Source organism: Bufo bufo, chromosome 6 (genome assembly GCF_905171765.1).
Source record: "Bufo bufo chromosome 6, aBufBuf1.1, whole genome shotgun sequence".
Lineage (NCBI taxonomy): Eukaryota > Metazoa > Chordata > Amphibia > Anura > Bufonidae > Bufo > Bufo bufo.
The window spans coordinates 420,453,177-420,470,361 of NC_053394.1; positions in this window are offsets into that span (position 1 = coordinate 420,453,177).

Genomic DNA, 17,185 nt, shown 5'->3' on the forward strand with positions numbered 1-17,185 from the left:
TGGAGCATGTGATCTGACGTCACCACAGGTCCTAGCCTGTAGTTCATCATTAAAGAAGTAAAGAAGAGACCGGGAACTACGCGGAGGAGGTGAGTTAATTATTATTATTTTTTTTAACCCTCAATTGATCACCTACTAAGCATTCTGTATTCAGAATGCTATTATTTTCCCTTATAACCATGTTATAAGGGAAAATAATACAATCTACACTACAACTAACCCAAACCTGAACTTCTGTGAAAAAACATTGCACCCGCGCGATAAAAACTGAACATCAGAACGCAATCGCAGTCAAAACTGACTGCAATTGCATTCCTACTCGCGCGGGTTTGCCGCAATACACCAGGACGCATCCGGACCTAATCCGGACACGCCCGTGTGAACCCAGCCTTACTCTAAAACCAACACACACAAGAAACCACGGAACATATAGAAAAACATCCCACAGAAAACAGAAAACATACATAAATGCTACTTTTCACTTATTCAGTGCTGTTACTGTACTGTTAGCTGCCTAAGGACCTGTGATGATGTCATCACACGTCCTTGAGCACTCCAAACCTTGAAACTGTACTGTTATCAGGGGTTAAGGAACGGTAGGACCTGTGATGATGATGTCATCACATGTCCTAGAGATGTCATATACTCAGAACTGCACTCCTCCTGCATCATAAGTGCATGTTTATTCCTGACAGACTAGCCCACTAGGAGCTCTGCACTCCCAAAGTGGTCTCTAGGTGATGATGCTGCCCCTCTGCATATCTCTCAACCATCCCGAATCCATCAGGACAATCCCAGATTTCAGTGGCTGTCCTGCGGTCCTGAAACGGCTGAGGTATGTCCCACTATTGGCTGATGGTAATGATGAAGCAGAGAGCTGTCCGCTCCCTGCTTCACCATTCAGCAAAGCTGCCCTGCTCTACAGCAACACAAAATTTCCTCACACATCGTGCTGCTGGTCTGTGGAGGAGGCATGGTGCAGGCCGGGAATCAGCCTCTGCTCCTCCTACACTGACCAGCAGCACGATATGTGATGGCATAATATGCTGCTTTGGAGCTCTGGCAGCTGAGCTGTGATCATCAGAGGAACAAGGTGAGTATTTACAGGTTTTTTTACTTCCTGTGAAGGGAGAACATATCTGGCATAACTACAGTGAGGGGGCAGATGTCTGGTCATAACTACTGTGAGGAGACACATATCTGGCCATTAATACCATGAGGGGGCAGATATCTGGCATAACTATTGTGAAGGGGCACACATCTGGGCATAACTACTGTGAGAAAGCACATATCTGGGCATAACTACTCTGAGGAGGCACACATCTGGCCATTACTACTGTGAGGGGGCACATATCTGGTGTAACAGAATCCTCTGTGTGACGCTGTTCCCCTGCTTACCGCTGTGGTTCCGGGCACTGTACTCATCTGTGATCGTGGTCTGTGCTTCTCTGTCTCTGCTGCAGCTTTGTGTTCTGCCGGTGTGCTTAGTATTACCTTGAAGATTTCGCTCCACAACTTCCATTTAACCTGAACACTGCTTGAACTCGGCTTCTGTTGTGTAGTACGCATCACTCCCTGGGCGGCGCTGACTTGTGTCAGGTGATCTTGTTAACCTATCCTGGCTCTCCTGCAGGTACTTTAGTAGCTCAGCCCTCTACCCAGATGCCTTAGAGGCAAGGTCCTTATCTTGTGCTAGAGAGCTTGCTTACCACTCGTGTTCCTGACTTCGTGCTTCGTTCCTGGACTTCACTTATCTCCTATCTCAGCCTGCTTGCATCGCCTCTCCTGTTACCGACCCCGATTGTCTGACCTTTCTCCTGTGCCGCCTGCCTTGACCCTTTGCTCGTCCTGACTACGTCCCTGCATCATCCTCCAGTTCCTGTCTTGTTGCTCCCGTTAACGACCCTGTCTGGCTTACTACGTCTGTACTGTCGGTACCTTTGCAGGTACCTCCTGGTCTGCCTGGACCAGCTGTCACTGACTGGTTTACACTCCAGCATAGCCCCTGGCAACTACCGATGGCCAAGTCTATCCTTACCATCAGAGGCGTTAGTGAAACCCAGGTAGTTGCTTAGTCACGCCCCTCTGGAGTATTGCTAGCAAGTGGCACAGTGGGTCCACATCCGCTGTTCTGTGATAGTACTCTAAGGCCATGGACCCCGCTGGTCATCCCAAGTTTTTCGCTCAAGACCTGTAACAGGAATTAAAGTGCCAGATTGAACAACAAGATGTAATGATGCAGTTTATGCAGAATGTTGCTGCTTGCCTGGATGCAGTCTCTCCTCCGGCCACTGCAGGGTTGCCAGTTGGTGCTATGGCTTCACCGGTAATTCTGGAACAGGGTGCCGTTGGTGTGCAACACTCGCTGCCAACTCACTACGGTGGTGATCCTAAAACGTGTTGGGGATTCCTTAATCAGTGCCTGATCCACTTTGAGTTACATGGGCAGAGGATCACCACGGAGCGGTCCAAGGTCACCTTCATCGTATCCCTGCTCTCGGGTGGGGCCCTTGCCTGGGCAAACCCTATTTTGGAACGTGGAGGTCCCGAAATGACTAATCTGCAGTCTTTCCTAACTAAATTCCGAATGGTCTTTGAGGAGCCGGCCGCATGTCCTCCGCTGCCTCAGCACTGCTGCATCTTAGACAAGGGTCCGCGTCTTTGGATCAGTATGCCATCCAGTTTCGTACTTTAGAGGCCGAACTCACATGGAATGATGAGGCTCAACTGGCAGTGTTCTGGGAAGGCCTTTTTGACCGCATTAAGGACGAGTTAGCTGGTCGCGAACGCCCGTCCACTCTGAATGAGCTGATCACATTGGCTACTAGGATTGATGTGTGTTTCAGGGAACGCTCTAAGCAGGTCGCATACGCGAGAAGACCACCTCGTCTGGCTCCATCCTTCCAGAGACCGGTCCTTCCTCTGGTGTCCACCCCACCTGAGGAGCCCATGCAAATTGAGCGCCTTCATCTGACTAACCAAGAACGTCTACATCGCAAGGAGGAGAATCTATGTCTATATTGTGGAAGCAAGGGCCATTTTGTGCATAACTGCTCCCAGAGGTTGGGAAACTCTACTGTCTAGGATCAGTTGGAGAGGTGGTCCTAGATCGGGAGAAGTACTCTCCGAAACTTTCAGTTCCGGTGACTCTCTTTCACAAAGGAGCTAAGTTATCTGTGCCGGCATTATTGGACTCTGGGTCAGCCGGTAACTTCATTCAACAAGCGCTGGTTCATCAGTATCAGCTTCCCACCACCCGACTGGAGAAGCCTTTGTCTGTGGCCTCCGTAAATGGACTACCGCTCCCTGAACCAGTACTCACTGTTACTGTGCCCCTGAAATTACAAATTGGGATTCTGCACTCAGAGCTTATCTCTTTCTATGTGCCAGTCTCTGTGAATCCGATTATTCTGGGGCTACCCTGGCTATGTCGTCATTCGCCAATTGCGGATTGGCACTACGGTCAGATCCTGTGATGGGGATCATACTGTCACTCCACCGGCTTAGTGGAGGTCTGACCGGCTTCCTCGCCTACGGTTCCTGTAAACCTGCCTGGACTTCCGCAGCAATATGCCAATTACGCGGACGTCTTTAGTAAAAAAGACGTAGAGACTCTGCCTCCTCATCGTCCCTATGACTGTCCGATCGTCCTTCTGCCTGGTGCCACGCCTCCTCGTGGTCGAGTCTATCCACTCTCACTTCCAGAGACTCAGGCAATGACTGACTACATCAAAGAGAATCATGAGAAGGGGTTTATTCGGAAATTCACTTTACCAGCCGGGGCCGGGTTCTTCTTCGTGCAGAAGAAAGATGGATCCTTGAGACCCTGTATCGATTATCGAGGGCTGAATAAGATCACAGTTAAAAATTGATACCCTCTTCCGCTGATCTCCGAACTCTTTGACAGGATCCGGGGGGCTAAAGTCTTCACTAAACTCGACCTGCGTGGTGCATATAATCTTGTCCGCATTCATAAAGGTGATGAGTGGAAGAACGCTTTCAACACTCGTGATGGACACTACAAGTATCTCGTCATGCCCTTTGGTCTATGCAATGCTCCTGTGGTATTCCAAGAGCTAGTTAATGATGTCTTTCGGGGCCTGCTCTATACCTACGTGATTGTGTATCTGGATAATATACTGGTCTTCTTTCCAGACTTTACCACTCACGGAAGACATGTACAACTAGTCTTACAGCGCTTAAGGGAGAATAGACTCTATGCCAAACTTGAGAAATGCACCTTTGAAAAAATGACGGTACCATTTCTCGGATACGTCATCTTAGATGCTGGATTACAGATGGATCCTGAAAAACAGAATGCGATAAAGAACTGGCCTCGCCCACAGGGTCTGCGCTATACAGCGCTTCCTGGGATTCGCCAATTTCTATCGGCAGTTCATTCCGAACTTTTCCTCCCTAACGTCTCCGATATCCGTTCTTACTAAAAAAGGGGCGAATGCCAAAAACTGGCCTCCTGAGGCAGAGGCTGCTTTCGTCCAATTAAAAAACTCCTTTGCATCTGCACCTGTCCTGCGACATCCCGATGTCTCCTGACAATTCTTGTTAGAAGTGGACACATCCTCCATAGGAGCCAGTGCGGTCTTACTACAAAAGAATTCCAAGGGCAAGACGTTCACCTGTGGATTCTTCTCCAAGCTCTTCTCTCCCGCCGAGAGGAATTACTGTATGGGGACAGGGAGCTTCTGGCCATAAAACTCACCTTGGAGGAGTGGCGTTATCTATTGGAGGGAGCCCAGCAGCATCTGGTAAAAGTTTTACCAACCACAAGAATCTCACGTACTTGCAGACAGCTCAGCGTCTGAACCCCCGCCAAGCCCGTCCCGTTTCAATTTTGAGTTACACTTCTGCCCGGCTGAGAAAAACATCAAGGCAGATGCTCTGTCACAATCTTTAGATTTTTCTGACCAACAGAAGGAGCCCCAATACATGATAGAGCCTGCACGCTTCATCCCGGTGGCTCCCATCCTGGTAAGAGACATTCCCCCGGGAGAACTTTCGTACCCGTTGCCAAAAGGAAACGTATCCTGTCGTGGGGGCACAACTCCAAACTGGCCGGTCATCCCGGGATCCGCAAGACCACAGAACTAGTGTCTCGCCACTACTTGTGGCCCACATTGTCCAAAGACATACGTGACCATGTTTCTGCTTGCACCGTCTGTGCTCAAAATAACGTTTCCAGGAGCAAACCACCAGGCCTGTTGCTACCCCTACCTGTTCCTGATGTTCAATGGCAACACATTGCAGTTTACATCTAAGCTCTAGAGAGCCCTCTGTCGTCTACTAGAAATAGACCTAGACTTCTCTTACGGTTATCACCCCCAAACCAACGGTCAAGTAGAGCGAGTCAATCAGATATTGGAGAACTATCTTCGACATTTTGTTCTAAGCAACACGACAACTAGGTATCACTGCTACCCTGGGCAGAATTTTCCTACAACAACCACACTAGTGAGTCTACTAGATACTCAACATTCCTTGTCGTCTATGGTCAACACCCTTGTAATCCTGTTCCTGTTCCGAGGTACCAGCTGCAGACTCTTCCTTTACAGATGTTTTTGAAGATTTGGAGTGATACCAAGACCTGCATCGACAAAGCGGTGGTCCACATAAAGACCAATGCAGACAAGAGAAGGAGACCACCCCAGTTCTCGTCTGGGGAGAAGGTATGGCTTTCCTCCAAAAACATCCACTTAAGAGTCCCCAGTTTTAAGTTTGCTCCTAGATTACTTGGACACTTTGAAGTGTTGAAGAGGATCAACGAGGTGACGTACAAGTTACGTCTGCCTCCATCTCTGCGCATTCCCAATGCCTTCCACGTATCGTTGCTTAAAACCAGTGGTCCTTAATCGTTTCTCAAAGGTTTCTTCTACTACTCCAGTGTCTGAAAATACTGAAGAGGTCTTTGAGGTCAAGGAGATCCTGGATGTCAAGAAGTGGGGCAGATAAACCTATTATCTTGTGGACTAGAAAGGATTTGGTTCAGAAGAGAGGTCCTGGGAGCCGCAGGAGAACATTCATGCTCCGGATCTTATCAAGCGCTTTCTGTCACATCATGGACTCAAGAAGAGGGGGCGTAAAGGGGTCTGTTCCCCTGCTTACCGCTGAAGTTCCGGGCACCGTGCTCATCTGTGATCGTGGTCTGTGCTTCCCTGTCTGTGCTGCAGCTTTGTGTTCTGCCGGTGTGCTTAGTATTAACTTGAAGATTTCACTCCACAACTTCCATTTAACCTGAACACTGCTCGAACTTGGCTTCTGTTGTGTAGTACGCATCACTCCCTGGGCGGCGCTGACTTGTGTCAGGTAATCTTGTTAACCTATCCTGGCTCTCCTGCAGGTACTTTAGTAGCTCAGCCCTCTACCCAGATGCCTTAGAGGCAAGGTCCTTATCTTGTGCTAAAGAGCTTGCTTACCACTTGTGTTCCTGACTTCGTGCTTCGTTCTTGGACTTCACTTATCTCCTATCCCAACCTGCTTGTATCGCCTCTCCTGCTACCGAACCAGATTGTCTGACCTTTCTCCTGTGCCGCCTGCCTTGACTCTTTGCACGTCCTGACTACGTCCCTGCATCATCCTACGGTTTCTGGCTTGTTGCTCCTGGTAACGACCCTACCTGGCTTACTACGTCTGTACTGTCGGTACCTTTGCAGGTACCTCCTGGACTGCCTGGACCAGCTGTCACTGACTGGTTTACACTCCAGAGTAGCCCCTAGAAACTACCGACGGTCAAGCCTATCCTCACCATCAGAGGCGCTAGTGAAATCCGGATAGTAGCTTAGTCATGCCCCTCTGGAGTATTGCTAGTCAGTGGCACAGTAGGTCCACATCCGCTGTTCCGGTGTGATGAGGCACATATCTGGCATAACTACTGTAAGAGGGCACATACATAACAACTGTGAGGGGGCACATATCTGGCCATTACTGTGAAGGGGGCACATATGGGCATAGCAACTGTGTAGGACACAATATGGGCATTACTACTGTGAAAGGGGCACAGTGTGGACATTACTACTGTGAAGGGGGCACAGTGTGGGCATAACTACTGTGTGCTGGCACTAAGGGGTAATTATACTATGTGGGGACATTAAGGGGATATTAAGGGGACTGGGTGTGTATAGTTATGCTTTGGGCAGAGTTATAGGTGTGGCTTAGTATGAAAAAAAGTTACCCGCACCTATATATTGTCCCTTTTTGTGATTTTCTAAAGTTGGGAGGTATGCCTCTGCTAGTTTTTATTGAAGTAATATGGCAGCAAGAAGATGGGTAACCATAGAAAGAAAAAAAAAGATTTTTTTTTTTGCTTAAAAAAATTAAAAGTAGTTTTATTATGGGAGTTAAAGGGGATTTCTGGGATGGTGATATTGATGGCCTATCCTCAGAATAGGTCATCTGTATGAGATTGTCGGGGGAGTCTGTCAACCGGCACCACCACCAATCAGTTTTTTTGGGAATCAGAGATCATACAGTAAATGGAGCCGGAAGCACAAGGCTCCATCATCTGTTTAGTTGGTGTGCCAGGAGCTGAGCTATGGTACACTGCACCAGAAACTATACGATGGACAGAGCCTTCTGTCCACTCTATAGTTTCTGATAATGATGACTTATAATAATTATTATTATTTATTATTAAAGCGCCATTCATTCCATAGCGCTGTACATATGAAAAGAGGTATACATACATAATACAGACAATTGCACTAAGCATAAACAAGACGAGTTACAAACTGGTACAGAAGAAGAGAGGGCCCTGCCCATGAGGGCTTACAATCTACATGGTATGGGAGAAGGACACAGTAGGTGAGGGTGAAGCTGGTCATGGCGGTATAGAGGCAGCAGGGTCACTGGTTGTAGGCTTGTCTGAAGAGGTGAGTTTTTAGGTTTCTTTTGAAGGATTCCACTGTAGGTGAGAGTCTAATATGTTGGGGCAGCGAGTTCCAAAGTGTTGGGGATGCACAGGAGAAATCTTGGAGGCGATTGTGGGAAGAGATAAGAGGAGAGAAGGAGGTCTTGAGAGGATCGGAGATTTTATGTGGAGATGTATCGGGAAAGTAGCTCAGAGATGTAGGCAGGGGACAGGTTGTGGATGGCCTTGTATGTATTTGTTAGTATTTTGAACTGAATTCACTGGACAATGGGGAGCCAGGGAAGGGATTGGCAGAGGGGAGAGGCAGAGGAGTAACAGGATGAGAGGTGGATTAGTCGGGCAGCAGAGTTGAGGATACATTGGAGGGGTGCGAGAGTGCTAGATGGAAGGCCACAGAGGAGAATGTTGCAATAATCTAGGCGGGAGATGATGAGGGCATATACAAGCATTTTTGCAGATTCAAAGTTGAGGAAAGCGCGGATGCGGGAGATGTTTTTGAGTTGAAGGCAGCAGGTGGTCGAAAGGGCTTGGATGTGCTGTCGAAAGAAGAGGGCAGAATCCAAGGTCACTCCAAGGCAGCAGACTTGGTTGACTGGGGAGAGTGTGCAGCCATTGATCGTGATAGATAGGTCTCTTGGGGGGGTTGAGCAAGATGGGGAAAGATGATGAATTCTGTTTTATCCATGTTGAGTTTTAGAAAGCAAGAAGAGAAGAAGGATGATATGGAAGATAGGCATTGTGGGATTCTGGATAATAAGTTGGTGATGTCTGGACCTCTTTTATGTCTCGTCAGCATAAAAGTGATACTGAAAGCCATGGGACTCTATGAGATGTCCCAGGCCGAAAGTGTAGATAGAGAAGAGCAGGGGTCCTAGGACAGAGCCTTGCGGGACACCAACAGAGAGGGAATGAGATGAGGAGGTGGTGTTAGAGTGGGAGACGCTAAACGTCCGGTCTGTTAGGTATGATGTGATCCAGGAGAGGGCCAGGTCAGTGATACCAAGAGCTGAGAGTTTGCAACAGGAGGGAGTGGTCGACAGTGTCAAAGGCAGAGGACAGGTCAAGGAGAAGGAGGACAGAGTAATGTTTTTTGGTTTTGGCAGTTAGTAGGTCATTGGTGACTTTGGTAAGGGCAGTCTCAGTCGAGTGGTGGGGTCGGAAGCCAGATTGTAGCCGGTCAAAGAGGGAGCAGGAGGAGAGGTGAGAGAACAGTTCAGAATGGACATGTTGTTCAAGTAGCTTTGAGGCATATAGAAGTGATATGGGGCGATAACTGGACAAAGAAGATGGGTCAAGTGAAGGCTTTTTAAGGATGGGTGTAATGGTAGCATGTTTAAAACCAGAGGGGAAGACACCAGAGGTTAGTGATACAGTAGGTTGAAGAGATGAGTTAGGGCTGGGATAAACACTGTGGTGAGGTTAGGGATGAGGTGAGATGGGATTGGGTCGAGTGCACAGGAGATGAGATGTTATCTGGAGAGTAGAATGGAGAGTTTTTCTTCTGTAATGGTGGAGAAGCGGGATTTGGGAGAAGAGAACTAAGCAGTTGTGTAGCGGGTCTGTGGGGACTATGTACTGAAGCTTTCTCTAATGTTGACTATCTTTTGTTTGAAGTATGTGGCAAAGTCCTCAGCTGAGATGAGAGGAGAGGGTGGGGGCGCTGGTGAACGGAGAAGGGAGTTAAAAGTGTTAAAAAGTTGTTTAGGGCTGTGGGCCAGGGAAGATATGAGAGATAAGAAGTAGGCCTGTTTTGCATCAGAATGACGATAGGTCATCAATATCTACAGTAAATGCTGAAGAAGCCCTCTAAATTAGGCATTGTGGGGTAGCGTGCAAGTGTACTGGTCGAAGGTTGGGAATGATAGGTGGTGGCAAGTCCCCGGGACATGACAAGTGCAATAAACCATGAATTCCACCAACTCCCAATGTAAGCTCACGTGACAGGGCAGTATTTACAAGTAGAATTTCCCTTTTAATATGGACACTGTAGTGCACCACAATATATTCTACGCTATAGTGTAAGTGTGTGTGTGTGTGTGTGTGTGTGTGTGTGTGTGGGAGGGGGGTGACTTCAATAACTCATTTATCCAGTAGATTACCAGGGACCGCTCTGTTATAGTCATCAGGAGGCCACTGAATCTTAGAGTAAACACAGTAGGACCTGGAGCAGAGAGAAAGGAAGGAGATAAGACAGAGGAGATAACAGAAGGTCATTACCAGCCCTCCTCCAATACAACCGAGAAATAAGCTACAGTAGGAAATACATCTCCACATGCTTTCATTCACACAGTTATAGTGGTTATATTCTTATATAGTTATTTTATTGTACATAGGAGGTAGTATTTTAGTAATTATATTCTTTGTCAATTTTCTTTTTATTAAGCAATCAAAATATCAAGGTAAAGGATCCAACTCCTTACCGTAATTGCATAACAGGTATAATAACATACATCACATGAGCATACATGTTGTATACATAGGTGAGTACAGTGCTTGCCAAGACAGTATATTATGCAATAGTACAAACAACAGTCATTATACAGAATGTATTCAGAGAGGCAATAGGCCTGTACACAAATTCTAAGTCAAGTCAACTGCATTCCTGTTAATAACATCATGTGTAAAGAGGGTATAAGTCATTCATTGCCATTGTATGTAATTATAAGACGTTTCTCCATACATGAAGACATTGACATTGATATATGCACAAACTTTGTGTATAAAGCCAGACATATTAGTGGGACCATTAAGGGCGGGGGATCCTGTAAACTTGCATACATCGACCCTATGGTACCACTAATTCCGCTGTTGGGAAAACTGATCATAGCATATAACTTAGTATATAATGCATAGTTTGCATTCACACATAATATCATGATGTGCAATCAATTATTGCATGTAGAAAACGTGTAAACTATAAAGGGGTCCTGCAGTACGCTTGACTAGTTGCAGGAGATGAAATAACACAATTTATGTATGAAAGGTAACCGGGGGAGGGGGGGGGGATTAGCCCTTTCAACTGGGCAATGTGGTCGATGAGACATTCTAAGGTGCCTGACTAGTGCCTAAGTGGGCCTAGTTCTGTTACTCCTATTGTGTTGCTTTCCTGACACCCAGTCGGGTGTGGAAGAGCTAGTACGTCAGGGGTCTCTGTGGCTAGGCCTGGGGAGTGTTGACCTCGAGTGATTGCCTATAAGTCAGCCAGGGGTTCCATAGTATCCTGGGTTTTTCATGAGTCCTATTGTCCCAACTAGCTAGTTCTTCTAGCCTGAGTAGGCAGTCTACCTTGGATACCCAGTGAGAGAATGTTGGAGGTTCTGTGCTAAGCCATCTTTGAGGGATGAGCAGACGAGCTGCTTGTATGAGGTGTGTTGCAAGATTACCTCTCGAGGGTGATAGGGCCTTTGTAGGCAGCCATAGCAGCACCAGCTCCGGTGATGGTGGTATCTTAGTGCCCAGAGCTAAGTCGATGGCTCTTGAGACTTGGTCCCAATATTGTCGTATTCTGGGGCAGGCCCAAAATATGTGCAGCAGAGTCCCACTACCTTCTTTGCACCTCCAACATTTGTCATTGTCACTCAGGCCACTAAGGAATAAGTTCTTTGGCGTGCGGTACCAATGTGTGAGAACCTTATATGAGTGTTCCTGAACTTTCACACATCTGGAAAACCCATGTGAGTGGGAGTGGATGAGTTTTCAGTGAACGTTGTGTTCAGTTCTGTTGCCCATGTCCTTATATAATGTGGGGTTCCTCTAGACTGAGGAGTATTCAGGGCTAGGTACAGTAGAGAGATGAGCTTGTGTTGGGGCGTGGTGGGTGTTAGCAATTTCTCAAACCATGTAGGCGTCCTGCTAGGGTCCCACTGAGACAGAAGTGTCTTACTAACGGATTTTAGCTCCATAAGGTCCAGAAAATTGGACTCCCAAACCTTTCTCAGAGGGTGCTGGTTTGGTAAATCGCCTCTGGAACTATCAAGAAATTCCGCTAGCACATACTCTTTGAGCCTGCTCCATATCTGGGGTGTTTGTTTTATCTTGGGCCTAGCTGTTAATGGGGCTAAGTTAGCGGGCGTCCTAGCAGATGGAGTAGGGAATAAGACCTGCTCCTTATTGAGGTGCTTGATGACTGAGCTTGTGCCTCTGAGCAGCACTTGTGAATGTAGGGATGTAGAGGACAAGTCCCATAAAGCTCCCCTTTTCCCCTGTGAAAGTTGTAATATTTCTAGTTCAGTTCCCATAGTGCGGTGACCGGGGACATGCAATTGTAGCCACCTCCTTAGGTGTATGGCGTGGTAGTATGGGTGGATATCTGGTAGGGCGAAGCCCCCTTGATTGTGTCGCAGTATTAACCTATTGTAAGCCAATATAATCCCAGTCATAATCCCTGGAATCTAGCAGTGATAATGTGATGGGAAAATGAATCAAGCCAGCAAAGGATCATAAACGCTGAAGTGAGACAACCTCTTTAATGCCTCATTCACACGTCAATGTTCGGTCAGTGATTTCCATAAGTGATTGTGAGCCAAAAACAGGTGCAGATCTTTCCCTTATACCTGATGTCTGGGGAGGCTCCAGTCCTGGTTTTGGCTCACAATTAGGGCTCAAGCACACGAACATATTTTCTTTCCGTGTCCGTTCCGTTTTTTTTGCAGACCGTATGCAGAACCATTTATTTCAATGGGTCCGCAAAATAAAACGGAAGTTACTCCGTGTGCATTCCGTTTCCATATGTCCGTATTCTCGTTCTGCCAAAAAATAGAACATGTCCTATTATTGTCCGCATTAAGGACAAGGATAGGACTGTTCTATTAGAGGCCAACTGTTCCGTTCCGCAAAATGCACACGGATGTCATCCATATTTTTTGCGGATCCGTTTTTTGCGGACCACAAAATACATACGGTTGTGTGCATGAGCCCTTACTGATGGAAATCACTGACCAAAACACTGACGTGTGAATGAGGCATAAAACTGACATTTCTAAATAGAGATGTTACTGCGGTTTCTGTACGCTACCCCTCTACTGGAGTGAGATGACCCCTTTTTTTAGACTGTTAAAAAATCTGGAGTGAAGCTAATTAACATAGCTAACCAACCAATTTTCCCACCCATTTTTCCAAAGGCGAGAGCAATACAAAAATGCAAAAACTAACAAACTCTTTCTCAAAAATGGCATGTGCCATAGTTTGCAATGTTTTTTTACTGCAAATGTCTGGTTTCAAATGGCATTATAAGTTACCTCGAAGGAACATTATAGAGTTGCAGAAGTTTTATTATACAATTATTGTTTGTTTCCATAAAATCCCTATTTAAACTGAGTTATCCTCTATAAAAGCCCTCTGTGCCTGCGATGTGTCTGTGCGTGTGCTCTGATGTTAAATGCGCGTCAGCCAATAGAATCACAGCGCACCACACAGCCGCCTGGACCTCCCACATCAGCATGCCGCCGGCCAATACCAACACGGCGCACCTCAGGCCTCCTGCACCGCCCACAGCAACAGCGCTGTAACATCAAAGCCGCCCCACACGCCGCAGGTACCGCCCACAATTGCACCAGCCGCTCGGACCGCCCACATCAGCGCGCCAGCGGGCAATAAAAACACGGCGCACCTTAGCCCCTTCTGGACCTCTCACAGCAACAGTGCTGTCCTACACACCGCCCGTACCGCCCACAATTGCGGCGGCCAATAAACACAGGGCGCACCACACGCCGCTCGGACCGCCCACAGCAGCACAATGTTATTATGGTGTGCTGTGTCAGTTTGAGCGCCACCATTTAATGAAACAGAAGCGCCGCCATTACAGTCCTGTCAGACACAGATACAGCAGCTGCTGCTGCCAGCAGTATTAGCCACCAGTTGCAGCCAGTGGTCTCAGCAACGCCGGTCAGTGCCAGCCATCTCAGCCTTCATTGACAGTGCCAGCAGTCTCAGCACCACCAGTCAGTGCCAGCTGTCTCAACCACCAGTCACAGTGCCCGCAGCCTCAGCTATCAGTCAGTGCCACCGGTCACAGCCACCAGTCGCAGTGCCAGCAGTCTCAGCACCACCAGTCAGTGCCAGCCATCTCAGCAATTAGCCACAGTCAACAGGCAAAGCCGCAGTCTCAGCACCACCAGTCAGTGCCAGCTTTGTCAGCCACCAGTCACAGTGCCCGCAGTCTTAGTCACCCGTCAGTGCCAGTCGTCTCAGCGACCAGTCAGTGCTAGCCGTCTCAGCCACCAGTCACAGTGCCCGCAGTCTCAGGCGCCAGTCAGTGCCAGTCGTCTAGCCATCAGTCAGGGCCAGCAGTCTTAGCAATTAGCCACAGTAAACAGTCTCAGCTACAGCTGCAGTCTCAGCACCACCAGTCAGTGCCAGCCATCTCAGACACCAGTCACAGTGCCCGCAGTCTCAGCCACCAGTAGGGTGCCAGCCCTCTCAGCCATCAGTGATTGCCACCAGTCACAGTGCCAGCAGTCTCTGCACCACCAGTCAGTGCCCACAGTCTCAGCCACCAGTCAGTGCCAGCCATCTCAGACACCAGTCACAGTGCCCGCAGTCTCAGCCACCAGTAGGGTGCCAGCCATTTCAGCCATCAGTGATTGCCACCAGTACCAGTGCCAGCAGTCTCTGCACCACCAGTCAGTGCCCGCAGTCTCAGCCACCAGTCAGTGCCAGTTTTATCAGCCATCAGTCGATCAAAAATAAAACAAGAAATACAATGTGGTCAAATTGGTGGCTAATACTGCTGGCAGCAGCAGCTGCTGTATCTGTGTCTGACAGGACTGTAATGGCGGCGCTTCTGTTTCATTTAATGGCGGCTCTCAAACTGACACAGCACACCATAATAACGGCACGCAGCTGTGGGCGGTCCGAGCGGCATGTGGTGCGCCCTATGTTTACTGCCCACCGCAATTGTGGCGGCGTGTAGGACAACGCTGTTGCTGTGGGAGGTCCAGGAGTCCTGAGGTGCGCCGTGCTTTTATTGGCCGCTGGCGCGCTGATGTAGGTGGTCCGGGCGGCCGACGCAATTGTGGGTAGTACCAGCGGCATTTAGGGCGGCTTTAATGTTACAGCGCTGTTGCTGTGGGTGGGGTGCTGTGATTCTATTGGCCGGCGCGTCGCGCATTCGCATTTAACATCGGCACACATGCACGGACACATCACAGGCACAGAGGGATTTTATTATAGAGGATAGACTGTTCCTACTATTTTCGACTGTCCCTTTCGTTATTGTAACAGGCTTAAGGTCTAGTACATACATAAAAAGCGACTGTATTTGTTTGCCACCTTAGTGTAAATTAATAAAGCTTACTAATATATAGGAATGAGCGAACCCAGAACTCGCTGTTCTGGTTCGTACCGAACATTATAGTGTCTGGGATACACGGACATTGGCGCAAAAGCCAGTGTTTCTGTTCGTTGTTTGAAGTTAAAATAAAGCTTGTTGAAAGGCTGCAGTGCAGCCAATCAACAAGCGATTAAGCTGTGAGCACTTAGAAGCCATTAGGATCATGCCTAGTATTGGCATGGCTGTGATTGGCCGGCGCACCACGTGACCCTGCATACATAAATGCCGGATCACGTGGTGCGTCGCCATTCTGCTTTGACTAGTTGTAGGGACAGGATGCTGCTGCAGTGATGGGCAGTGTTAGGCTTTTATTAATTTTTTATCTGAGGGTGACCTGTAGGAATTTTTGGTCAGTGCAATACAACTCCTTTGCACAGGTGACAAAGAAATACAGTACTTAATCGGGTTATTTATTCTGTGGTTAACCTAAAGTCATTATTGGGGTTCAAAACTTTTCATTTTCATCCGGCTAACTGTTATAAGACAGTTAATCAGGCTGTTAATTGTGTCGGTGACGTAAAGCAATTTTTTGGGGTTCATAACACCCCCTTTGGATCTGTCTTACTGTAATAGGAGAGTTAATCAGTCTGTTAATTGTGTTGGTGACATAAAGTGATTTTTTTTGTGGTTCCTCACACTGCCTTTGCATATGTCTTACTATAATAGGAGAGTAAATCAGTCTGTTAATTGTGTCTGTGACATAAAGCAATTTATTGGGGCTCCAAACTCCGCCGTTGCACCTGTCTTACTGTAATAGGAGAGCGAATCACTCTGTTAATTGCGTCGGTGACATAAAGCCATTTTTTGGGGTCCATAACATCGCCTTTGCATCTGTCTTCCTAAAATAGATGAGTTAATTAGTCTGTTAATTGTGTTGGTGACATAAAGCAATTTTTTGGTTTAATTACTCCAGCCTTTTCATTCTTCTTACTGTAATAGGAGGGTTAATCAGTCCGGTAATTGTGTTGGTGACATAGCGCCTTTTTTGGGAGGGAGATACACCTCATCTGCATCCGTGACACGGAAATACAATAGTTAATCAGTCTGTTAACTGTGACTGTGACATAAAGCCATTTTGGGGGTTCAGAACATAGCATTTTTCTCCGTCTAAATGTTATAGGAGGTTTAATCAGCCTGTTAATTGAGTTGGAGACAATAAAGCAATTTTTTGGTTGTCATAACATTTTCACAGCATTTTCATCCGTCTAAGGCCTCATGCACACGACCGTGGTTTGGGATGCGGACCCATTCACTTCAATGGGGCCGCAAAAGATGCGGACAGCACTCCTGTACCAAGGATTTCTGGACGTTTCTTGGTGCCTCCTGCTCCGTTTTCTCCTCCTGTTCCTCCTCTACCGCCTCATCATCATGCCAGCGCAACACCTGCATTACCAACTCCAGCACAGCCAGGGGGAAACGACAGCAGGCTGTTCTGAAACTAATATGTTTGGGGGGGGGGGGGGAACACACCACGCAGGAGCTTTGGGCAGACATGGAAGCACAGACCAATGAGTGGTTGGTGCCGCTGAGCCTCAAGCCCGGCCTGGTGGTGTGCAACAATGGGCGAAATCTCATAGCAGCTCTGAGCCTAGCCGGGTTGACGCACATCCCTTGCCTGGCTCATGTGCTGAATTTGGTGGTGCAAAGGTTCCTGAAAAATTATCCTGATATGTCAGAACTGCGAGGACAGTCTGTGCGTGTTTTTGGAATTCTCACCCTGCTGCTGCTCGCCTGTCTGCGCCGCAGCATAACTTTAGCCTTCCCGCTCACCACCTCATATGCGACATACCCACAAGGTGGAACTCCACTTTGCACATGCTGGAGACATTGTTTGAGCAGCAGCAGGCAATAGTGGAGTTTCAGCTGCAGCACGCACGGGTGAGTTGCTCTGCGGAACAGCACCTCCATGCGGGATGTGTGTGCTGTGTTTTGCGCTGTTTCGAGTACTCCACCAACATGGCCAGCGCCGTTTT